The sequence below is a fragment of the Neolamprologus multifasciatus genome, chromosome 4, assembly GCF_963576455.1.
Source record: "Neolamprologus multifasciatus chromosome 4, fNeoMul1.2, whole genome shotgun sequence".
Taxonomy (NCBI): domain Eukaryota; kingdom Metazoa; phylum Chordata; class Actinopteri; order Cichliformes; family Cichlidae; genus Neolamprologus; species Neolamprologus multifasciatus.
This window is the reverse complement of record NC_140442.1, coordinates 29,496,605-29,522,833: the sequence shown is the minus strand read 5'-3', so window position 1 is coordinate 29,522,833 and position 26,229 is coordinate 29,496,605. Positions and strand designations below refer to the sequence as shown.

Below are 26,229 nucleotides of genomic sequence, written 5' to 3'. Positions count from 1 at the left end.
ATGTGAGTGTGTTCAGGTTATGTTTCCCCTGCCTCGTCAGTAGTGATTTTCCCCAGGTGTGTTCCCCTCCTGTCTCTCGTCCCTTGATTACTGCCTCAGTGTATTTAAGCCCAGTGTGTCTTTGTGTCAGTGTCGCGTCGTTAACGTCTGTTCATCCTCTTACCCTCCTGTGTGTTCTGTTTGTCTGCCTGCTAGTTTATTTGCATTCCAGTCTAGTTAGTTCTTTGTTCAGTCTGCTTTTCCTCAATAAAGCTGAGGGTTTTGAGTTCACCTGTGCGTCCGTGAGTCCTGCTCTTGGGTCCACCTTCTTGCCTGCCTTCACACAGCCGAAACATGACAGTCTAAAAGCTGCCGAGACCGCCCTGAAATCTGACCAGCCACTGTAACCAAGTCTGGTCTTACTGGTCACAGACAAATCAACTTGTTAACACACTTGTTCTGTACAGGCCAGCTTCGACAAACTTTAACCGCCAACTTCACAGAGCTGACATTTTAGGAGATATAAATAACACAAACTCTTGCACGCCTGTTCTCTGAGCGTTGGAATGGGCTTTTCTCAAAGCCCTCTTCATTATATTTTTATGGATTAATAATTTAAGAGAAAAAATGCTGGAAAAAAATGTTTCCGTGTGAATGTTCTGGTCAGGATCCAAAGAGCTTAACACAGTGCAAATAAAAGCAACAAGTAATCAAGTGTTATGTGCGCAATTACCGATTAAACCGTACATACTGGTGAGCTGTTAGTTTAGGTTTTCTACAGTAATATTAATAATTTCCTATCAAGGATATAACAGCAGAAACTAGTTTGAGATGATTTGAGCTTATGCGCCATCACACCATCACAGCCACCACCTGCCTGAACCCCTGCACCACCCAAACGCCTGCTAAGCCATTATGAGCCTCAGTTTCCTGTTCTTAGCCGACAGGAGTGGCACCCGGTGTGGTCTCCTGCTGCCGCAGCCTGTCAGCTTCCAGGCTTGGTGTGTTTTCCAAACCCTGATTAAACTGTGGCCTTTCTAGCAGCTTGAAGAAGTCAATCCTTTCTTCTCTGACATCAACATTTGCACCCAGAGACCTGCAGCCCACTGAATATTTGTTTCTTTTCTGACACATCGACAGTTTGTGAAGGACTCAGACCAGCCTATCTGGCACCAACAACGATGACACGTTCAAAGTCGTTTAAATCATCATTTTATTTCTCATTCTGATGCTCAGCTTGGACTTCAGCAGGTCCTCTTCACCACGTCTGTGTCTGCATGCATGAAGTTTGTTCAGATTGAACAACATCAATCTAAACAAACACAAGACTACAGTGAACCACTGTAAATGTTTCATGTGCTTAAAAAGGTTTTTCACAGGCGGACTGTTTCCATTCTCTCTGGTGGGCACACACACACACACACACACACACACACACACACACACACACACACACACACACACACACACACACACTCTCTCATGACGAGATAATGGGATGTCATCCAGCCTCCGTTGCCCCATGTGCCCTCTCTGCAGCGACAGAACAACTGGGCCATTTAACACACTTATGTGCTTTTCCGAGCCTTCTGACTGGTTCAACATGGCCAAAGCTTCCTAAACTCAACACAAAAACACAACTGCTCAGTTATTGTGCTTGCCACGCTAACAAACCACTGACCTGACTGACTCATGCTGGCTTTGCGTTCTATACATCACTGCATGACGTGAGGAAACTATCAATGATGGAGCATAATAAGCATGACTCAGACTCCCTGTCTGCCTGTGGAAGAGCTGAATGGAGGGGACAAAGAAAAATTCATCTTTGTTTCTTTCCGTCCTGAAACTTCATTTTCCATCTTTCCTGTTCCCTAAACCGCAGCTGTAATCTGACTTTGTAATTCCTGTTCCTCTTCAAACTCATCCTCTGCACTACATCTTCACACTTAGTCAAAGGAATCAGCGTGTGGCCACATCAATAAATGTCTGTATTGTGTCAGTGCATTTCAGACAACAGTCAACATGCAGGACCAATGTTATGCATCATCTCTACAGCTGTATCTCAACAGTCGCCTTATGACTTAGTAAAGTTTTTTAAATCTAAGCCACAATGCTTTGATTCTCTCCTGTGCTACTCTGTACCAACAGCTGAAACGTGTTTTTTTTAAATGTCTTCTGCAACACTCATTTAAAGCAGCATTTACGCTGTTATAACAACAGCAGCACAGACAGCTACAAACACCAAGTACTCCAAGTCTATTTATACTGGACTGTTAGAACCTGTATTTTCTAATGACACTTACACTCTGCCTCAGTAAACCACTGCCAATGACACCAATGGCTTATCAAGCAGACTGCAACGTTGCTCACATTTGCACATTTTGTTTTAGCCAAAACAGTGATAACACATATGAGACTATTCTGCAGAACTGCACTACATTGGTCGTGTCCAAATTCATGGGTTGCATCCTCCTGAGGGCCGGGTCCTCAGAAGGTCAGGTAGGCCGGAAGTAAACGGCGTGGGAAATTGGACGGTCTAGCCTTCTGATTAGCGTCACCGCTGTCTCGGTGGAGTTTAATAAACTCGGCCGTCTGCTCCTTGCTATCTAAAATATAACAGGACACTGGCGTAAATTCTCAACCGTCTCATACTTCTGTTTAATCAGTTTTCTGTTTGACGTTTATTCAGCTGTGTGAAAACCAAGGAGGAACCCACCCGGGGGATTAATAACGTTTTATTTTATCTAATCTAATCTAATAACTTTAATCTCAGCCAAACCGATTTACTCGCGAACAAACAAAACACTGAAAAAAGCCCAACAATAACATTTTTATAAGTGACTTATATATTACGTTTAACCCGAGCAGCGAAAGTCCGCGGTGATCTGAAAATGATGTGCCAGGAGTTGTGCCGTTCTTGGCGGCTTCAGTGACCCTCGAGCACCCGACTAGCTATCGAGCTGGTGGGTAGCAGACGTCTCCGAAAACGTTGAAGCACTTTTGCAAATATGCGATATCTTGATAAACCGAGCAGATATTTCATGTTTACACAGCTACTTTCTCGCCTGAAAATATGTTAAAAGTTTATTTTGTGACCCAGAAAGAATAGTATGACTAATTTTAAAACTTAGTAGTGGCCGCCATTGTTGGAAACTGGAGTTTGGCTGGGCCGTGCTATGAATTCTGGGATATGGTGGGCCACGAAGGACACACCCGACCATCCTTCAAATTCGGGGAAAAGGAGGACGCATTTGTCGGCTGTATTCGGAGGAGTCTACAAATTTGGACAGCCTTCGGCGCGTCGCTGTGACGTAATCGGTCTATAAATGCGGCCTCAGGAGGAAGCAGCCCATGAATTTGGACACGACCATTATGTACTGTGTCATATCATGTACAACTGGGAGACCAGCATATACACTCTCTGCTAGAGTATCAAACTGCTCCCTATGTTGGCTAACAAGATGCTGCAAAAAACAAATATGCCTGTTCTGTTGCATTTGCACAACATACTTGTGGTTCAAATCAATGCCATTTGAGATCATCAATGATGCAAGCTAACTAGCATTTCCACCAGTGATAGTGTTAACAAGCAAAAGATGTTTAGCCAGTTAGTCATATCTTTGCTATGCTATGTTGTTAGTTTGTAAAATTAGTGGAAAAGTCATCTAAATATGGCAAATTGGGGGAAATTAGTCAATCTTACCCATCTAAGACACGGTTTTTGCTACGTAACGTAGTTTGAAATGTATCCATGTTAGCAGTCACACTAGCATTAGCTCAACATGTCAATCTTCCTTGATCTGAAAGCTCTACTGATACTGATGCTTTTCCTTAGTTGGCAAGGATCCTAGCCAACTTTAGCAAGAGCAGAGAAATTATGGACACTCAACTTAGCATCTAATTAGCTAATATCACAAAAATAGGTGTAAATAAAGTATTTTTTGTTCTTATGTGAAGTTTGTATTAGAGTTGTACTATGCTAGGAGTCAGATGTGTTGATGTTGTGTTATCCGTGGAATCCAATTTTAAGCTTGGCTGGTGTTTCCCATTGTTAAAACTGGGGACAGAAGAAAGAAAAGCTTTATGGTACTTTTTTTTGTTTAAATCTGATAATAAAAAGCATTTCAATACATTAAAACTACGTAACACACGTCTAATACAAGCATGGTTGGATTTGTTTTCTGGTGAAACTACCGACCTTTACTTAAGAAACCAGGCTTAGACAGTTCAGTCATATCAAATTTTAGACCCATCTCTAAGCTTCCCTTTCTTAATAAGATTCTGGAAAGGATTGTTTATACTCAGTTGATGGACTACTTGAATGACTCTAAATTGTCAGAAATCTTTCAGTCCGGCTTTAAGCCATTCCACAGTATGGAGACCGCCCTCGTAAAAGTTATGAATGACATCCTGATAGCGACAGACCGTGGTAAATATGCAGTGCTGGTCTTGTTGGACATGACCGCTGCATTTGACACAGTGGATCACGATTTGCTGATCTCCCGCTTGCAGCACTGTGTAGGAATTTCTGGTTCGGCACTTTTGTGGTTAAAGTCCCATCTCTTAAATAGGACCTTTTGTGTTAAGTTGGTGTTGGCTTCATCCTCTGTGGCCCCTCTGCTTTGGGGTGTGCCAGAGGGATCTATTCTTGGGCCGTTATTGTTTTCATTGTAGCTTTTGCCTCTTGGCGCGATTTTCCGGAAACATAAAGTGCCTTTCCATCTATACGCAGATGACTGCCAGCTCTACATATCTTTTAGTCATTCTGATAGTCTTCAAACTCGACCTCTGCTTGACTGCCTTACTGATGTCAAAGCATGGATAGCAAAAAACTTTTTAAATTTTAATGATCAGAAGACAGAAGCAATTTTATTTGGCCCAAATTGTTCTTCTCATACTCCGGATGTTAATCTTGCAGCTTTGACTTCCCAACTAAAGAGTTCAATCACAAATCTCGGAGTTAAAATTGATTCTGCACTTACCTTTGATGACCACATAAACGGGGTGGTAAAATCAGCATTTTATCACCTCAGACGTTTATCGAAGGTTAAGCCCTTTCTTTCCAAGCGTGACTTGGAAAGTGTTATTCATGCCTTTATTACCTCACGTTTAGATTATTGCAATTCTCTTTTAATAGGGGTTGGGCACTTTGTCACGCTTGCAATTAGTGCAAAATGCTGCGGCACGATTTTTAACTGGCAGAAGAAAATTTGATCACATCACTCCGATTTTGGCCTCTTTACACTGGCTTCCAATTGAATTTAGGATTCGTTTTAAAGTCCTTTAATTGTTTTTTAAATCTCTAAATGGTCTGGCACCTGTTTATTTGTCTGACTTGTTGAAGCCCCATGTTCCCACCTGTTCCCTTCGGTCAGCTGAGCAGTTGCTGCTTTTGGTCCCAAAGTCACGGCTGAAACTGTTGCTGCGCCGATGCTTTGGAATAACCTTCCTCTCCATATTAGACAGGCTACATCAGTGCCAGTTTTTAAGTCTTTGTTAAAAACCTATTTTTATTCTCTGGCTTTTAACTCTGTGGGTAACTGATTTTTTTTAATTACTATGTGCATATTAGTATTGTACAGCACTTTGGTTTACCAGGTGTGTTTTTAAAGTGCTATATAACTAAATGATGATGATGATTTCAAATTCATGTTTGCTAATTTTACCGTGCATCGCAAAAATTCTCAATGGGGTTAAGTTGTGGACGCTGTGGTGGCCGATCCATGAGTGAAACACTCTTACAATTTGAGCCTAATAAATCCTGGCGTTGTCATTTTGGAAGACCATCAGGGAAGAAAAAAGTCCACTGATGCTAATTTACAATATTCAGATAGTCAGCTGACCTCATTTTTGGGTATGTAACATTGCTTAGTCCAGACCTCCAACTACCAGTTCTCAGATTAAATGTAGTTTTACGTCACAGCACCTTGGTGGGGACTAGAGTTTTAGCCACAACATGTTAGACAACAATCTAATAACAAAAAAATAAGAGACATGCAACACCCTTGACATTAATCATGATCAAATGAAACATCTGAAAGCTCTGCAAGGAATTTAATCCAGTACAGTAACCCCTCTCTGCATGTTTGAAATTAAAAATTAAACAAGGCTTTTGTAAAGAATTAAAGAATGTCTGCCTCCTTCCAACCATAAAACTACTGTGCAGTCAACCAAATGTCTAACACTATTCTCAGTAATGAAACTCTGTATATGTCAGTGACATTTTGTACTCACCATTGTTCTGTAAGAAAAGGCTGGATGGACTTCAAAGTTGAGAAGAAAAACAATCTCACGTTATCCATTTATAAAGCTCTACCACCAAAGTTCAATCTATAATTCAAGTTCGTCTAAACTCCCAACCATAAATGTCCTGATTTGCACACTTATCTCAAGCGAAATGGTTGAGATAAGTTTCAACTCCTCGGTCTCTTAGAGACTTTAATTATTATTTTTAACAAGCTTTGAATAATTGTGTGCTCTGTTATCCTGCATCCGTTTCTTGTTCTCGAAACTGTTCCATCACTCTCATTAGACTCTTTCGAGTCCTGAAAGCTTCAGTCAGTCACTCATTGCAGCATAAATTAATGAATGCTAGCCCGACTTAATGGACATGCCTGGACAGCCTCTGATATACTAGAAGACTAGGTGGTGCAAATGTTTACCGGTAAATTGCCCTTTTTGTTTTTTCTTTTCATGTTTTTTTAAAAGGAAGACATATGTAACCCATGTCAAGTATTGCTAACATATCTTAATATAAGACAAGATTGAACAAGAACATGGGACAGGTGGGCTAATCTGATGAATATTAGCTGGCTTTAATGTTAGTGGAACACATCGACTCGATCCTCAAAAAGAGATTAACGCTGATTAAAGCTAAGCATGATCAGTTTGATGATCACAGCTATAAACAAACCCTGCATCCGATGTCGTACATTCAAGCTGTCGTTTACTGTACTGAAGAAAGAAAAAGGGAAAAAAAAGACCAAAAAAAAAAGACTGCAGATGCAACGCATGACCTTTGAATCTCTCAGGAGTGAAGGAAAAATTCACAGTCCTACTAAATTATTATTCTGAGCAGGACCCAAACAAAAGTAGTAATCTTTCTCTATAGCAAACTACATCTGCAGGTGGAGGCTATGTTCTTACAGGTGAAACACACGAGAATCTCACTGAGCTTGAAATCAATCTCGTAGAGCTCAAATGAGCTTTGTTCACAGATCTGTTCAGAACATGTTCATGACCTAGGTCATAGGTGTCAAACTCTGGCCCGCGAAGCCATACCAAATTACTATTAAAGCTGGCCTACTGGTATTATACAGCTAATATATATATTGTTTAGTATTAAGCTTTGTTTGTTCCATATTCAGTTTTCCAGCAAAACTTATTTGAGTCCATAAGAAAAGATTCATTCTTATATCTGGAGGAAGATTTTTTTTCAATAAATATTAACGTTAGCCCGCGACTTTGTTCCAGTTTTGAATTTTGGCCCACTGTGTATTTGAGTTTGACACCCCTGACCTAGATGCTCTGTCAGTTTAGGCACATCAGAGCCTTGAGCTAACTGCCAATGTCAACATGCTGGTTATAATCTCTTCAGTGTAACGTGTTAGCATGCTAACTATTAGCACAAGCACAAAGTGTTACTGTAGCTGACAGGAATGGCAGCTTTTCGACTGCTAAACGTGATGTTGGTGCAAAATGAAAGGTCACACTTGTCAAAATTCACCATAGAGAATATAAACGTACCACATTTTATACCAAACCATCCGATCCAACAGCTACAGAGATGTTTCAGTGACAAATGAAAAGGTCAGGAGCTTCCCAAAGTCATTGATACAGCGTCCTGGACCATAAAAGTCTCAACAAGATTTCATAACGATGGACACTGAGACATTTCAGTGACAGAGCAACACTGTGTTTTCCATCCTTTCCTGGAGTCATACTAGAAAAATCTATATTTTGAACATTTTATCATCTCCCAGCACATGATTTAGAAACACTAGAAGACGTTTTAGTCAAGCTTTTAGACAGATGGCCCTAAATGTCGACTTTGTTTCTATTATAGCCATCAAAGGCACCATATAAGACATCGAAATGTGACACAGCCACTGATAATTTGTCATATTTAACTTTCAATTGCTTAAAGCAACAAACCTCAGTGTGGCTAGAAAGTAGTGTGATGTTTCTTTGTTAAGATTTATTGAAGCATTTAATGACCTTTACTGCATAGAGCTCCTTCCATCTCTCCCTAATCTTCTGTCTGGCTCCACTCTGTATCATTTAATAAGGCAGAAATGTCATTCAAATGTCAGTTAGTGATACCTATAAGAAATGAAAAATATAAAACTAAAGGGGGTAGGGGTGGGGGGTGAAACAAACCAAAAAAAACGACTCACCATTATATTCTCATCTGTAGGAGAAGCTTGTTTTGTTTCCTTCTTTTATTCTTCTCCGTCACACCGTACGGATCTGTGTTTACGTCGTTCGGGCGTATAACGCTCTCTGTTACATCTGACAGTCAGTTCTTTACTTTTTGCATCTTCCTGCAGAGTAGTAACAGAACATGAGGCTCCCAATCCTTTCTCCTCTTCCTGGGGTAGCTTCACTACTCCACAAAGAGACGTCCAAACTCAAGGCGGTACTTCCAAAGCGGTCCCCTGAGCGATTGCTGATTTCTGCTACTGCTCAGATCTTGAGGCTTGTGTATGATGTGACTTTGCTGAGGATCAGATGAACTGAAGTTTTGTGCAAGCACCTGGCTACTGTTGCTATACTTGTGCCTTTAAGGCAATTGGAAGATTCCAGAGTGAGAAGTCTGCTGCGTGGCTTGAAGCATCAGGTTAGTGAGCATGTGTCGCCTGCTGGGTAGATTAAAGCACCAGGTTAGTGAGTGGTGACTGAAAGTTTACTTCTGTTTCCTGACTATCCAGAAGTTGTGTTTGCTGAGGTATACAGTTGTCTGCCTGGAGTAGAAAGTGTGAGCTTAATGAGGGTTTTCCTTTAGGTAATAAGCAGACCAGGTTTGTGTTGATCGGTTCTATCTAGGCCGTGAACAGGTAAGGGCTGGCAGGTGGTTACAGGTCAAAGGTCTTTGCTCACGTCACGGTTGCACTGAGGAGATCTTGAGAGGCAATGCTGGTTGTCACGGTAACAACAGTGGCAGGTCACGGGTGTATTATTGCTTCGTGTTGCAGTCACGGGGCTGGCTGTTTCGGTGGTGGAGGTAGACAGTGGGAGAGGATCCCTGAGGTAAGATGGAAAAACATTGCAATGAGAAGAAGATGAGAAAGTAATCATGGAAAGTAAACGGATGTTTCTTCCTTTTCTATTTCCCTTCGAGGTAGAAAGCAGATGTGGTTTTCTCTGACTGGAACCAATGACGGGAGGTAAAACTGTGCTGTCAAGTCTAATCTTCTACACTGGTAAAGAATGCTGGTGGTTTGCCAGAGTCTGAAACAAGTCGAATCTTGCCGTCTCATTCAGAGTGGATAGGGTCATTTAGGGGCTTCGCCTATGGAAGAAAAAAGAAAACAAAAACAAGTTAGCGAGGCAACCACATTGTGTTGGCAGAGGAAAAGACAGTAGGGACAACATTTCCCTCTTGATCACAGCAGCAGAGGACCTCACAAAGGCTACATTTGCGCAGCAAAGGCCCACAATTGGTTGGCAAGTGCTTGCTGGAGGTCGCTGGGTACACAAGGAAACCTCCTTGTGATTACTTTGATCCATTTTTAAACAATTTTTTTCTACAACCTTTTTTCCCTTGCCGAAAACAAGACAGTGATTAATCTCCTAAAACCTGAACTCATGGCATGCATTGCTAATTTCTCTTTGTGATTCGGCTTTATAGTGTTCGATAGAACAGCCGTCCCCAACCCCCGGGCCATGGACCGATACCAGTCCTTGAGTCGTTTGGTACCAGGCCGCAAGAGTTATAATGGTAAATGGCCTGTATTTGTATAGCGCTTTTACTAGTCCCGCCTAGGGACCCCAAAGCGCTTTACACACCCAATCATCCACCCATTCACACACTGGTGGAGGCAGCTACAGTTGTAGCCACAGCTGTCCTGGGGCAGACTGACAGAAGCGAGGCTGCCATATCGCGCCATCGGCCCTTCTGGCCAACACCAGTAGGCGGCAGGTGAAGTGTCTTGCCCAAGGACACAACGACTGAGACTGTCCAAGCCGGGGCTCGAACCGGCAACCTTCCGATTACAAGGCGAACTCCCAACTCTTGAGCCACGGTCGCCCAGTTGAGGCTTGGGTGTGAAATTTATGGTTTTCAGGGTTTTCAATCAGTTTTTATCGTTTAGGTTTCCCTGGGTCTTTTCCTGTGTGTTATGAACAAATCTTTTGTTTTGGTACAGGTACTGGTTTTATTTTGTTGTATTTATTGGTGACGCCTTAAAGGCCGGTCCATAAAATATTGTTGGACATAAACCGGTCCGTGGGGACCATAAAGTCACATTTGAGTAATGATGTGCAAAACTCTTTTTTGGTGTCTGAACACAGCAGCATTTTTCCTGAGCACAAAAACAACAACTGTGAAACAACAACTGTGCCCCTTTGAGTCATACGGCTCATTTGAAAAAGCAAAATTTAGTTTGTGGTCTAGACAACCCAAAATGTGATGTCCCCATATGTGGACGGCAGTCCTAGGAGGTTAAATAAAAACACTTGGACACATTTTGCATTTGATGCCAAGAACAATACGACTCTGTTTAAACCACATGGAGCAACTTTTACCGGTAAAAACACAACAAACCTTAAATTTTAGTAAAATGAATCAACTTGTGATTTAGTCTACAATAATCTAGCCCCATTTAGACTCGATGTCTCATTTACAAGAGAGACAAACATTAAATGACAACAAAAATACAACAGCATTAAAATAGCAATGATAAATAAATAGTCTAATGTTTACACAGTCATGTCAGAAACAGGAATACGTTCCTAGTGATGATTTTACAGGGTCATTTGTACGTCTTTTACATCTGCAAGTGAAACCAGCTGAGAGCTGAGAGTAATGTTTTCCATGAAGATGGAGCAGAAAAGGAGAATCCTGTTTTTCAAGTTCTGTACAAACTGATGGAACGATGACTGTAATGAAGAGACTGCAGACTATGACTAAGATGTTTATGTAACATGTAATCTGATAAATAAGCAGAGAGTAAATCACAAATAGATTTATAGATTATACCAGTGAATCATCCTGCGTAAGGCCAACAAGGGCCAGCCAGAAAATATAAAGTACAGTGATGGGTTAAAGGTTTACAACCAGTCATAAATCATAAAGCCGTGATGAACGGAGTCCGAAAGATGGAGCGAATGAGCAGAGGTGTTCGTGTAAATTATATCACCGTAATCCAGGACGGGTAAAAAAAGCCTTTTTCTTGCGGTGAAAGAGAAACACAGTCGATTTCAGAAAAAGAAGCCCAACTTCAAGTTTCCTTAACAGGTGCTCAACGTGTGGCTTAAAGGAAAGATTATCATCAATCACAATACGCAAGTATTTGCATGAGGTCACAGTTTCAATAGATGCCTTGAGCAGATACACGAGAGGGAAGTACTGCAGGTAGGGCTGTGCGATACGACCAAAATCTCATATCCCGATATAAGACATCTATCGTCCGATAACGATATAAATCACAAAAATGTAACATTTTCTGTAAATTCTGTGAATCTCGGGCAGCTCGACTTGCGTGAAGTGTTTCCAGCTGTGCGTCATGTAGCTGGAGTCGAGCGTTTTAACCGATGCATGAAACGATACATTTTTAGACATAAGTTGTAACGGCGCCGTTTTCTTTGTATTTATTACACGGCGTGCTGCGGGGAAAAGCCTGTTCTAATGTTTGAGTCTAAGGTTTATTTTTTAGCACCTGGCGTCTTTTTTACTTCTCATCCGTAAATAATCTGCTCTTTCACGTGATTCAGTTTATTTTGAAAAGTCTCAACAGGATCTTGAGCTTTATTGTGAAAGGTTTATGTGGAACAAGCGGACAACAACCCATAAAAACAAACACTTGTTTGTCTGTAGTGTGGTTATATTAAATATAAGAGAAAGAGAGAACTTTAAGACATTACTATAACCACTACAGTGACATCAAAACGATGAAAAAATTGCCGTAAACAGTTTATTTTGTGACACCACGAAACAAACGATAGTGTAAAATGAAACGATAGACGTTTTTATATCGTCATCCGATATATATCGTTATATCGAACAGCCCTAACTGCAGGCACGCTCTCCTATTTGAGAAGAGCATTTAAAAGCAGTCTGAGCTGACAGAGGTGAGCGTGTACACAATCAGCTAGTAACTGTTCAAAAACCACGTGGACGGTGCAAGCACAACAATAACTAACTGTATCATCTGCATGAAAACAGACAGTAAGTACGGTGCAATTTCCTCAAACCAGACTAGGAAGGAGATAAAACACTAGCAGAGAAAAAAGGAGACAAATTTCCACAGTCGCCTGAGCTTTTCATAAAACTAAACTTTTACTTTGAAGGCAAACGGTCTTCAGGTTCACTGCAGCTTAGAGACCAGTTTGCAAGGCGGGCAACCTCAGCAACCAGCTACTGACCAAAGCAACTGCAAGGAGGGTTTTGGTACAGACCTGTATACCAGCTGCAATCAACCTTGAGCAAACACTTTACTCAAAGACTCTGGGCCTGTGTGACCGGGGATTAGACAGATTATCGGGACAACCCACGAGCTGCTGCTATGGTTGAGGATTAGGTTTGTACAGGTGAAGAATCGTCTTGGGAAAGATCACAGCAGGGATGTCACCCAATGTACAACTAGACTCAGATGTTACATTTTGTTGACTCAGCCATCATTTTTGACCATTTCTAAGAATGTTTTAAATCACAGCAGCAGTTGTTCAAGGCCTCGTGCATTCGACTGGCAACATTTCCACTGTTAGCATCAGGTGGAAAAAACATTTCTTTGAACTGGGCTTTTCCTGCTGCGATTCAACTACTTCTCACCTTAATTATTTTTACCAGCACAGGTAGCTTGGTATAAAATAACACACCACTAGTTGTAAATATTAAGAGAAAACCTGTGTGGAGTACAAACTGGTATATCACTTAAACTACTGACTGTAGCATCTTATAAGCCAATCATATCCATCTTTAACCCTTTTAATTTAAGCAGTACGCTGGTTTAAATAAATAAACAAACCACAACAACCACAATAGTTACAGCGCCCAAGTGTTTTTGCAAAGTGCTTTAAGTCAAATGGATTTTAAAAAAAGAAAAATAACTTTTTAAAATTACAAATTAGAGAAAGATCACCATCAAAGGTCAGGACTCTTATTTCCTACAATTAGTTTTTTGCCAAATTAATATTCTCTCATGTTAAGATTTGGCAACAAATATTCAGATTGATAAATATTTGTTTTGGCTCTTGTGCATTGATCTTGATTCTTAGAGCAACAAACAGAGCAAATCGTTTTGTCAGACGTTACTGAGGCAATAGGCAGAAAGGCTTTCATGTGATTCTAGCTGAAGTGTAATATCGCACCATCCTCTGCAAGTCTGCGTGCATTACAATGAGTGTGGCCACAGGGCTGGTTATGCAAGTCGTGTAATCAGTTGCTTAATTACTTTTTCAAATAAGCAATCTCAGTGTAAAGGCAGTGTTTCTGACTCAGTCTGTTTGGAGGTATTATAGTTTTGTCATTTCTAATGAGTTTTTAATTTTATTTCATTTGTTTTTAATTCATTAATCTGTCAGTTTAGTTTTTATTGTTTCAAAAGGTTTAGTTTTAGCTTCGTTTTAATCGTTTCAGAGTTTATATTTGTCCTTTTAATTGATCGTTTTAGGGGTGGCAGTATCTCAGGAGGTAGAGCAGATCATCTACTAACTGGAAGTTTGGCAGTTCGACACTTGTGTGAATGAGACAAGTCGTATAAAATCCTCTTTGTGCTCAGTGAGAGTTGAAAAGCACCATATAAGAACCAGTCCGTTTAATTGTTACTGTGTGAAGGGCCTCGAGGAAAGTCAGCACAGGTATTACTGCTCTATTTGAAAGCAGCTGACAGAGTCTCAAACACATCTGTCACCGACTCGGTGACGTAATAAAATGTATAATAATAGTTTAACCGAAGTAACAGATTTCCTCTATATTTCTATTTTTAGTTAGTTAGTTGTACTTTTTTCTGAATGTTTTCTCACATCTAGTTTTAGTTTTGTTTTAGTCAACTATGATAACCCTGCTACGAACCTGTGGAGCGTATCCACAGCTTGAAGAAGAGCTCCGTGTGGGTGCTACAGTTATCTTTCAGCCAAAGTGTGGGGGAGGAGGTGCTACCAGTATAGCTCACAATGCAATGAGGTAAAGGTACAGTAGGCTACACTCCATAACTCCAACCCAAGCACTTCATGTCAGTTTGTGTCGGTGGCCCTGTGTAAACCCCTGAGTTGCTTGTACAGCAGGAAGGCGCGCTGGGAGCGGCAGAGTACTTCACGTCAACGCTCTCAAGCATAATCAAGACGTTTCACCAGTGGCTGCATTTACATACATTTGTTCATGTCACACATGTTAAACAAGAACAGCGATTAATGCACAGCAGAAAAAAGCAAAGCAGCAGTGTGCAATGACGTGCTTCCTCACACGTCAGCGCTTCTCTGTAGTGTCGATAGAGCTCATAACCAACAAATGTATGGAGGTCATTTTGCATCTGCGAGAGCTACAGGACTTATTTAGTATGCAAAGCAGCTACTGGGTGGAAAGTCTATTATAGGCACCCCGCATTTAACTGCACACAATGCACACACACACACACACACACACACATTCCCTGTTAATCTCCCTCCATCTGTGCGAGCTGGCCTCGGGTTCTCCGTCAGACACACATCTCATTGTGTGACTATCTGGCTCATTTAGACTCATGCAAGTCAACTTCATGCTAAAGACACACATCACCTCTTTGCTCCAGAGAAAATGTGAAAGTCGAGCCTCATTTTATTTTTTCTATTGAGGGTCGTCCATCAGACTGTAGCTGGATCACGCATGCTAGCTTAAAGATAGCAGCACACAGATTAAAATGTTTAGTAGTGTTTGTATTACCTTTATATTTTCCAAGGCTCCTGTTCACATAAAATAAACCAATTAAAGAGCGTTGTATATTCAGATACCTACACAGACATGGGAAAGCCCCACAGAAGGAAACCCCACACAGAAAAGCTCCAGCAGGTTCCTCTCATGTATAAAAATTTCTATATTAGTGGTTTTCAAGTATGTAAAGGTGTGCCCTGTGCATTTATGTCTGCAGAAACAACACAGCAGTTCCTGAAATAAACACAGTCTCTATCTTGCTTCTGAACACATAGAAACACACAGAAACTCCCTCAGTGAGTTTGTTTGTCCAGTGTGGATCCACTAATATAAATAAATAAAATCATAAATTTCTTTTCTCTCGCTAACTTCCCCTCGTTGGACAATAAAGCATTGAATTGAATGAACGGTGCTGCTGTGGAGGGTAAGCAGCACCAAGTTCCTGGGTGTGCACATCTCTTCTGGTCAAAGCCCAACAGGGACTCTACTTCCTCTGCAAACTGAGGACAGCGAGAGCATCAGCATCCACTATGAGCACCTTCTACAGAGATTATAAATAAAGAAATATTTCAGAGGGGCTCATTTCACCCCCCAAACCAGATTTTAAAGTTTGAGTCGTGCACATCGCTGAGTTTCACCCTGCATGTGTAATCACTCTCAGTGCATTATTAATGTAAGCTGCATTGCTTGGCTAGGTTTAGGCATTAAAAACAACTTTACTAGGTTTTGAGGTCAAATGCACCTCTTGCTACATCTTACCAAGGCAAACACGAGATATACTTCCATCTCTAATCTACTGCTAAGAAATTTGGGAAACAGATTTGTTTTCGTGACCTTTTCATGTTCTGACAGGAAACAGCGAGCAACATGCAACAGCACCAAGTCTTCTTTAGATAAACTGTCAGGTGAAGATATTTTTGATTGCATATTTGTAGCATCTGTACCAAGCACAACACTCATGGTATTAGCACTGTTGGTTCACACCAGGAAGGTCGATGTGGTTGGGCCTATCAGTGTGCAGTTTGCATGTTCTTCCACACAGGGTCTCACTGGGGACTCCAACTTCCTCCCACAGTCCAGAGACCCGTGTTAATTTTGTTGACCCACAGTTTTCATCAATGACCATTTTTCATCCTGACAAGAACAAGATGACAACTAAAAAAATAACAGAACAAAAACTATGATGAAATGTACCGGCACTTTCATTAGTGAGTAAAAACAAAAATATTATGGTGAGATTAGATCTGTGTAGAAAAGCGGTTTGAACCGTGAGGTTAGACGCTGATCTGCGCGGAGGAAACGGTACAATTGTTCTGATTAGGGATGCAACGATACCAATTTTTTCAAACCGATACGATACCGATACTTGGATCTGAGTACTTGCCGATACAGAGAACAAAAACCGATACTTCTACCACACACACACACACACACACACACAAATGCAATGAATTGGAAGACAGGTTTTATTTTATTCTCTGCCGATAAAAAATAAAATCTTAATAAAAATGACCACAAAAAAATTTCAAGTGAAAAATAAGCACTTCTATTAAATTATTGCAGAGTCTCCACATTGTAATTTAACAAAATATCACTGAACTATTGGCACTGTCCCGAGCTTTCAGAATAATAAATAAACACTTCTGTTTGGAATAAAATAAATACAAATTAGGTTTGAGAATAAAATAAACTTTTAAATTATTGCAGAGTGTCCATATTGTAAACAAACAAAATAATAATTATTATATAAATAATAAAATATAAAAAATTATAAAATAAATAATAAATAAAATAATAATTGGCCCCCTAGTGGCCAATCTAAAAAACTACAACAGAAATGACAAGCCACCCTCTGATTAATGAAATAAGTTGGTATCGGTTCATGGTATCGGTTAACTTTTACGAGTATGAGTACACACACATTTTACAGTATCGGCCCCGATACCTGATACCAGTATCGGTATCGGTGCATCCCTAGTTCTGATGCTTCTAAACGTCAACACAGGAAGAGAAGAATCAGACAAACGCTTAACACATATTGTATTTGATGTCACGAAAAATAAAACACCTGGTAAAATGGTGGAGGAACTCCCACTCACAAACTCTTACAGTTAATTGAATCCACTCAGATTTAGTCTACAATAATCTTACAATATTTAGTCAAATTTAGAAGCTGAAATTCTAACTAAAACTAAAAGATGACTCAACATTTGCTGCCAGAGACATGCAGTTAGTGGGTTTAGGTTAACTGGTGATTGTAAATTACCCACAATTGTTACTGGGCTCCAGACTCCCGTAACCCTGAACTGGAAAATGGAGATGGATGTGATTTGTGCAGGTCTAATGATAAGTTGTGTTTACACAAAAACACTGAGGCACATGTGGACCTGCTGTGTGCTTCAGCACATCAACTTGCAAACCACCATGAACTAGTTTCGCCGTGGTTCATGGTCCATCGCTGGTACGCTCTACTCTCATGATGGAAGAGAGCGTTTAAAAAACAACCTCTGCTTTCGCTCACATTACTGCAGAAAGCTTAAATACCCAGCAGCAGGAAACATGAAATGAAAGAGACACCAAGATGAATCCTGTAAAGACGGAAGGAGGCAAAAGCAGGCGTGAGGGAAGAGCGAGCTGATGCATCATTCTGTACAAAGGAGGAAAAATGGCTTCCTTCCAGCAACAGTTACACTGACAGATGTACAGTACAAACTGTTTACAGTAAAATAATGCAGGTTAATGGGTTAATATCTCAGCGTCTGCTAGACTGATTGTGAAAGAAAAAGACAGCTGATAAAATGAAGTAGATTTATGTTTCAGAGGGAGAGATTCCCCTTAGTCTTCAGTGATTTCCTGTCTCTTATTTAGCATCAAGAGCTATTGTGGACTTGGAGTGAGCCACAGATATACTGTTCTTATTCTCTTGACTAATATTTGCTAAAAGCTACAACACCCAGCAGAAACGGTTAAGGCGCTTTCAGGGCGTAATCCTTTTGTTTCAGTAAACAACAGGCCACATCACCAAAACTGTAACTACTTTGTATAGAAACGCAGATTATGGCAAACAGAACAAGAGAAGCTTTTCCTCAAGCCATCGACTGACTGTCACAGAGTTACACTTCTACTGCTCAGAGTGTCAGCACAGCTCTGTCGTCTCACTATCTGGCAGCAGTCGGTGATAAGCTCACACTGTATTTGAGTCTTTCTCACGACTCTTACCGTTTTGGATGTGGGCAGATTTGGAGCCTAGAAAAAGCCCACTGCTCTGCCTACGTATAATGTCCTCGTGAGTGGATATCAGGCGCCTGTAGAGCAAAATTGAGTATTTTGGTCTAAATAACCCAAAATGTCCTCATGTGTGGACGCCAGGTCCTAGGAGGTTAAATCAGTGCTGCGATTAGTGACCAAGGTTATTGTAGTTCAACAAAAACAAACTTAAACTGTGAGTGTGACACAAGGAGGCTTTGATACATAGGATTATGATTACAAAGAAAACACGAATTTATATAGAACGGATTCATTTTTCATATGAAAACGTCAAACTGTGGACATTCTTTGACATGTTGAGCTTTAGTAACGATGCAAATAGACGAATACTCATTTGTAGTACATTCATAACAGGTTACACGTCTCAAACAGTCGCTCACAACACACCCAGCAGGTCACAGTCCTGGGTGTGTGGCTGCACTTAGCGGGGTTTTGTCTTCACCAGAAGGACGTTTATTGGATGAAGAATAAAATAGTGTGCTGTTTGTTTGTAGTGTATGCATCAGAAATTATTCAATAAACTGTATGATTTGGACAAAGTTTATAGAGATATTTGCAGACGGCGAAGCAAAGATAACAGGAAACACGTGAAATATTAGAGCTTTGGCTTCGGTTTTTCTGCACAGCCGAGACTCTCAGTCTGGCTTTTCCTGTGCAACACGTTTTTGAACAACAGAAGCGTTAAGGAGTAGTGAAATGTGAGCAAACGTTCTGGACGAAAAAACAAACTGAACAGAAACCCGTTCAATAAACGTTTAACATATTTTCAGGCGAGAATGTAGCTGTGTAAACCTCAAATATCTGCTCAGTTTATCAAGACACCACATATTTTCAAAAGCACTCCAACGTTTTCGGAGACGTCTGTTACCCACTAGCTCGATAGTTAGCCGGGGGCGAGGCTCAGTAGAGCAAATCGTTTTCAAACCCACCGCCGTCTTTCACTACTCAGGTTAAATATATATAAGTCACTTAGATAAGTTAAAAATGTTATTGTTTGTCTTTTTTAGTGTTTTATTTGTTCCTGAGTAAATCGGTTTGGCTGAGATTAAAGTTATAGTTTTTACACAGCTGAATAAACGTCAAGCAGACAGCTGATTATCAGAAGTGTGAGATGCTCGAGAATTTACTCCGGTGTCCTGTTATATTTTAGATAGCAAGGAGTTTATTAAACTTCACGGAAACAATCTGCAAACTTCATTACAATTTAACAAACTATCATCTTGTCTTTATTTTTAGTTAGCACATACCTGTTAGGAGGTGGTGAGTAGGTTTATTGTTGTTTTTTGGGTTTTGTTTTCCTTCTTGGCACAGGTAGGCAGGGCGGGGCTTGATGGCATTCCGGCACACCTGCGGCGCATCGGACGTCATTAGGGAGCGCTTTTATGGAGCTGAATCTCGGACGTCTGGTGTCGGAGTATTGTCGTCTCATAAGTGGTAACGTGTCGGTGCAAGCTGAATCTGTGGATTCCACGCAATTGAGCTGCATGTCTTAGGATCCATCATCTGCCTGCTTCTCCTTTGTTTTAGTCTGTCCCGCTGCCTGTTCGCCTGCCTAGTCTTCGGTGTGTGGGCTTTTGTGGATCCGTGACGGAGAATTGCTTCATACCCGGCTGTGACCACCGCTACACCTGTATGTCGGTGTTGCAAGTAAGCTCTCCAACTCTCCTCGTCCACTTTTAGTTGAACTCTCGGCGATCGACGCTCTCTAACTTTGTTTGTCCCTCGCTTTTTAGGTAATTCCGGTGCGTCATCGGTCCGCCCGCATACCCCGGCTCCGTCTTATCCTGTCAGCGTTGCTCTCCGTGTACATTTTTTGTCTGTCACTGTATATAGCCCCTTCCCTTGTAAATATTCCCTCATCTGTGTACATAAAACCTGCATCACTACAAGCCTGTGCTCGTGTGTTTCTGCCACTAATCCATTCGGGTAAGGTCCCCTTAACAATACCTTAAACACTTAAAGCTGTAAGCTAATGATAGTTATATAAGAGCAGATGCTGCTGGTGCAATAAGCTGTACTTTTACGTCCAATGGATGATGATCTGATTAGTCGACTAATCGCAAAATTAATCGGCGACTAGTCGACTATCAAAATAATCGTTTGTGGCAGCCCTATTCCAGACCCCAATCGGACAGCCAACTCCTCCTCCCAGACCCCCCGCCCCAACAGGCCACAGAGAACGGGGGTGTGAGAAGACTCCAAACCAAAGCTACCTGCCAGAGAGCAGCAGGTAAGCACATAGCCCCTCCTGATAGCCCTCAATGTCTACGTGTATTTAAAATTGAGAGGTGGGCAACGACGCCAGGGGTGAGGTTGTACACCCTGATGGTCTTTTGGATTCTGTGTAGCGTGTCACCCCCAAGATCCTATATGTATGTGTTATGAGAGTGTGAGTAATGTGAAAGTCTAAGTTGTGAGATAAAATTGAGGCACAGGCAGCCAGAAGGGGACAGAGGGGGGGATGCCTCCCCTGCACCCTGGTGACATACCTTTACCCCAAGGCCCTGCATGTGTGGGTGATTGTGGTGGAGCGGGAAGAGGGAGGCAGCTGGAGATGGGGAGGGAAGGAAGGGAGGGGCAAGTGACCCCTCCCTGGGGCCAGCTCCCCCACTGACCCCAGTAGGCTCCCCCACACTCTGCAACCTGCCAGGGAAAGGGGGTCCAGGCCCATCCAGACCAGGACCCAGTTTAGCAGCGCCGCCCAGCCTCACAGAGCCCGGGACAGCCCACCCGACCCCACCACAGAGAAAACTGCACCCACCCCATCATCCACTCATCTTCCAGACTACACAAGACAGTAGACGCCCAGGCTGAGATCTTCCTCCACCTCTCCTGTATCTCCCCCTCCTGCAGAGAGAGTTCCTGAAGAGAGGAGACATCCTGCAAGATGTAACAGCCTCCCCCACCAGTTGAAGAGCCCCCCAGGTGGCTCGATGCACTGGTGGCACCCTGCGCCAGGGCTGGGCCCCCATACACCCACCCGCCCACAACCCCAGCGACACACCAACCAGGACCCAAGCCCCCAACGCCCAGCCAGGGCCCCAGCCCAGAGACGGAGCACCCCCAGAACCTCACGCCTGTCCCGGACCCACCCAGGGCAGCCAGGCTACCAGGTCAGTAACCCACATCCGTCAGCACAGACCCTCCCCTAGCCCTGCTGCACGCAGCCACGAGGAAACCGTCACCTAAGAGCCAACAGAGCCCTTAATAGGCCATGACCGCAACCCCGGGTTGAGTCCTCCAAGGAAGATGCTCCTGGGGAACCCCCGACGCCCTAAGCCTGTCCCTACCCCCACACCAATGACAGCAGCAAAGGTGGGACCAAACTATGACCCCCCCCCCCCCCCACCCCACTAGGTGATGGAGCTGATCAAAGGAGCCCAGAGCGATTGATCTGATGTGGTGGCAGAGGCTGTATCAAGACTAATGTAAACTAATAGATAATTTCTGTATTGGTTAGAATTAAGATTGTTTTTATTTTTCCAGTTCATGAGGACTGTTTTCTTGGTTATGCATAGGGAAGTGAAAACCATATGGGCTATATTCTTTTCTGTAGTGACATTATCTAAGCTGCCCAACAAACACACTAAAGGGGAAGTTGGAATGTTACATTTCAGACACTTTGATAAGTCTTCACATATCTCGCGCCAAAACTTCTGAACTGGTGGACAGAACCAAAGAGCGTGGATATAATTGTCCGGTGAATTGGTTTGGCAGTGTGAGCAGTTGTTGGTAGACGTAAAGCCCATCTTGAACATCCGATGACTGTATAGTGCACTCTATGTAATATTTTGTATTGAATTAATTGAAGACTGGGATTTCTAATTAGATGAAAGGTTTTTAAGCAAATCTGAGACCAGAAGTTTTGGTCTGAGTTAACTGATAAATCCGCTTCCCATTTTGCAATAGGAAGTGATATTGATTCATCTGTTTTAGAAAGCATTCTGTATATTTTGGATAGTAATTTGGGGGTTTTAAGAGTAAGAAATTGAACCACACTTGGTGGTGTTTGTAGTTCAACTTGACCCGGTTTAAATTTCTTTTTTACTATGGATTTAATTTGTTGATATTCTAAAAATCTTTTCTTGTTGATCCCATATTGTGACTTTTGTTGCCATGATGCCAGGTCTCTCTTGGAAATTAGATTTTTAATCTCAATGAGATTTTTTACCTGGATAAATAAAGGATTAATAATATTGTGTAACTAGTCTGTCAAATGGAATAAATTCTGTTCCTTCTAATATATGTTCTAAGTATTTGATTCCTTTACCACTCCAATCTGGACAGTTTATCATATTATTGTTTTGTGATATGTCAGGGTTGTTCCAGATAGGTGTACGTTTGCATGGGATTAATGAAGACTCCATCAATTTTAGAAACTCCCACCATGCTGTCAGAGAAGAGCTGATGCTGATGCTTTTGAAGCATTCATGCCGTTGGACGTTTGAGCTGATAAATGGTAGATCTGAAATCTCTAGATTATTGCAAAGTGCTTGTTCTACATCTAGCCAAGGTTTGTCTAAGAGGGTATGTTTTAGCCATCCTGAGATAAACTGAAGCCTGTTGGCTAAGAAGTAGTGCTGAAAGTTAGGTAGTTCTAATCCTCCTTTATCCTTGGTCTTTTGTTGTGTTTTTAAGCTGATACGTGGGGGTTTATCTTTCCTTGCCATTTTTTCTCTCTAACGTGAAACCCATCTCTCCATGTGCCGCCTGACAACGGAGGTAGTTTTTCCTCAAGGTGACTTCTGGGGGAAGCCCATTGAAAATAAGGAGGAAACAACTCATAGGTAGGAGTGTTGGCGCTGAATTCAGAAAGGTACACAGCACCTCACCACCAACTGAGCACATCTCATAACAGGAAGCTACATTTCTGAGGAATTATGAGAAGTCAGTCGAGTTTCCATTTCAACAACATTATTAGAAATTATGTGAAAACTGATGCCCAGATAAGCTGTGTTTTTTAATAATAATAATAATAATAATAATAATAATAATAATAATAATAAGAAGAAGAAGAAGAAGAAGAAGAAGAAGAAGAAGAAGAAGAAGAAGAAGAAGAAGAAGAAGAAGAAGAAGTTTCAAAAACTGTCCAAATACTTTTGGAAGGTAGTGTAACCTGCTAGACTCTTGTCATTTCTAACAGTGCAGCGATGTATTGTGTAATTTCTGTCATGTACAGATTTATACATGGAGTGTACAAAAGGATTACTGAACTAATAATCACTGATAACCTAACCTTGCATAGACTCAAACTCCATTATCTGCTTAGACTGTAATGACAATTCGTTGCTTACATTCTGAACCAGAGTCAGAGGTCAATATTTGCTGAGCGACGAGTTTTCATGCAGACAGAAAGCTGGTTTCACGTAGCTTTCTCCATCTGTGCCTCCATTAGAACAGAGAATAGTTATACAAGCAGCCCAAAGCAGGACAAACATCCACACGTACAGTAAGGGGACAGCCACAAACACAGATGTGTGTGCTCCACACCATTATACACATATACTGACACTGGGCCCCTCGTCAAACTGAGTGTACAGTGTGTATGATACTGGATGCTTCACCAGCATCCAGATCAAAACAGAGAGCAGAGCCGCCTGGCAGAGAGATGAGAAAGGAGGAGAGGCAGGAGAGCCAAAGGATGGGCGGATCATTTGGCTCTCCTAACGGGAACAAGAAGAAGCAGTACATGCCTGGAACAAGAAACAGAGGTAAGGATGAGGCGGACGAGGGGGAAAATAGAGTGGACGTAGATATAAAATGTATATGAATTAGCTGGAGAGGTTCTTCTAATGGTTGCATAGCAACTATTTGAAAACAGAGCTCAATCTGCCAAAAGGGGAATAACATACAGCTCTCCTTTTCAAACGCTCAAGGGCTAAATAATCCTCCCAAATGTGCAACACACACACATGTTAGCTTGCACATGCAAATCCTACAAAGCTTCCAGATGTGGATGAAGACAAAAAACAAAAAACATATTATGACCATCTACCAAATATTGTTTCTTTGTAGACTGGAATTTTTCTTTTTGGAAAGTGAAAAGATGCTCAGTTGGATTGAGATCTGGGAATTTGGAAGTGAAGTCAACACCTCAAACTCGTTGCTCTGCTCCTAAAACCATTCCTGAACATTTTTGCTGTGTGTCAGGGTCCCTTTACTGCTGAAAGAGGTCACAGCCATGAGGAAATACCATATCCATGAAAGGTTGCACATCACCTACAACAACACTAGGTGCTAGGTGGTAACAAAGTAACATCCACATGGATGGACCCAAGGTTTCCCAGCAGAAAGTTGCTCAAAGCATCACACTGCTTCTGCCAGCTCGCCTTTTTCCCATAGTGCATCCTGGTGCCAGGTGTTTCCCAAGTAAACAAAAAGCAAAGACCAGCCAACCTTCTCCTATCGCTCTATGGTCCAAATCTGATGCTCACATGTCCACTGTTGGTGCTTTCAGCAGCAAACAGGGTCAGTAACCCGGCTGGTCTATGGCTATGCAACTCCATGCACAACAAACTGTAATTCACTGTGTATTCTGACACCTTTCTGTCAGAAGCAACATTCACTGTTCCAGCAGTTTGAGGTATAGCAGCACGTCTGTTGGATTGGACAACATGGGCCAGCCCTCACTCCCCACGTGCATCAATGAGTCTTGGCCGCCCATGACCCCGTCACTGCCTTATCACCATTCCTTCCTTGGATCACTGACCATAAACACCCCACAGGAGCTACAGTTTTGGAGACGCTTTGACCCAGTCATCTAATCATCACAGTTTTTCTCTCCAAGGAGGCAAAAGCATAGCTGTGGACATGATCAGCAGATACATAGATTTTAGCGCCTAAAAGAATCAGTTCTGACTTAATCACGCTCCATCTTTAGATTAATTTCACAGTTTTACTGGTAGACCTTTCTGACAACGAAGTGAAGCCATGACACCACTCCACTGAACAGTCACTTTAGCTTGCAAAGCTAGTCATCTACTGCTGACTGGAATGGTTAGATTGATAGTGCTATTGTTTGTTTTTGGTACTTTAACTTATTACTGTGGATCAGAACCCCCCTCCCCCCCTTTTTTAAAATCAGGTAAAAAAAAATAAATCAATGGAGTCTAGTGGCTAGGAAAGAGTGATTGCTGGACTAGCCGTGTAACTCAAGGCAAACTTGAGCGAGCTTGAAGTGCAAGGAGAAAGGTGGAAGGGGTTATGTGAGACTACAGTGGGATGACTCACAACGCTTTAGGTTTTGCAGCTTGAACTGTATCAATATAAAACTATAATGCTGAATTCTGTGTTATTGTCGAAAAAAATATATTGTTTTTGTGCTTTAAAGTGGTATAAAAATTTGATCCAGACATACCCTTTTTGTAATTTCCTTGTAAGTATGAACTAAAGCTGTACTACTTTAAAGGGTTGCTCACTCACCTTTATACTACAACTGCTACTACCAGCACCGATTCATTTCTCATATCTATTGACCTGTTCAGACCTCATACTTCCCGGCTGAATGCTGGGATGACTTTTCCAGGTAGCTTTGAGAAATAGCCTTGGGCTTAAGGGGTTAAGGCGTGTACGAAAAGTTATCTCATTTAGCTGTGAGGTAGGGCTGGGCGATATGGCCTAAAATTCATATCGCGATATAATTTGAAGCATGTGCGGTAACGATGGATATCACGATATATTATTTTCTTCTGTATAACGTATTTTCCACACTATAAGGCACACTTAAAATCCTTTAATTTTCTCAAAAATCGAGAGTGCGCCTTATGTATGAATTCTGATTGTGCTTACTGACCTCAAACTGATTTTGGCTGCAGAAATCTGTTAAAAATGTTTTAGTACAACTTTGGTAAGCCGCACTGCTTGATGGATTGTCAGAGCATTACGGCTGCCATAGTGAGGAGCTTCGCGGAGTAATC

General features: G+C 41.7%; 1 protein-coding gene and 1 long non-coding RNA gene across 4 annotated transcripts in view; one reads left to right on the top strand and one right to left on the bottom strand.

Annotated features, from left to right (window-relative positions):
- LOC146520778 (thyroid hormone receptor alpha) overlaps positions 1-26,229 on the bottom strand; it is a 127,756-nt gene that overhangs the window by 70,024 nt on the left and 31,503 nt on the right. For both annotated transcript variants that reach the window (XM_085157393.1, XM_085157392.1), the window contains exon 3: positions 8,376-9,490. The gene's annotated coding sequence lies outside the window, so the exon portion shown is untranslated. The remainder of the gene's footprint in view (positions 1-8,375; positions 9,491-26,229) is intronic.
- LOC146520779 (uncharacterized) lies at positions 19,577-21,081 on the top strand. 2 transcript variants are annotated; one of them, XR_014873765.1, is made up of 3 exons: positions 19,577-19,747; positions 19,841-19,960; positions 20,047-21,081. It is a non-coding gene; the product is annotated as an uncharacterized LOC146520779 (long non-coding RNA). The 2 variants fall into 2 exon arrangements; XR_014873764.1 differs by having other exon boundaries at positions 19,577-19,960.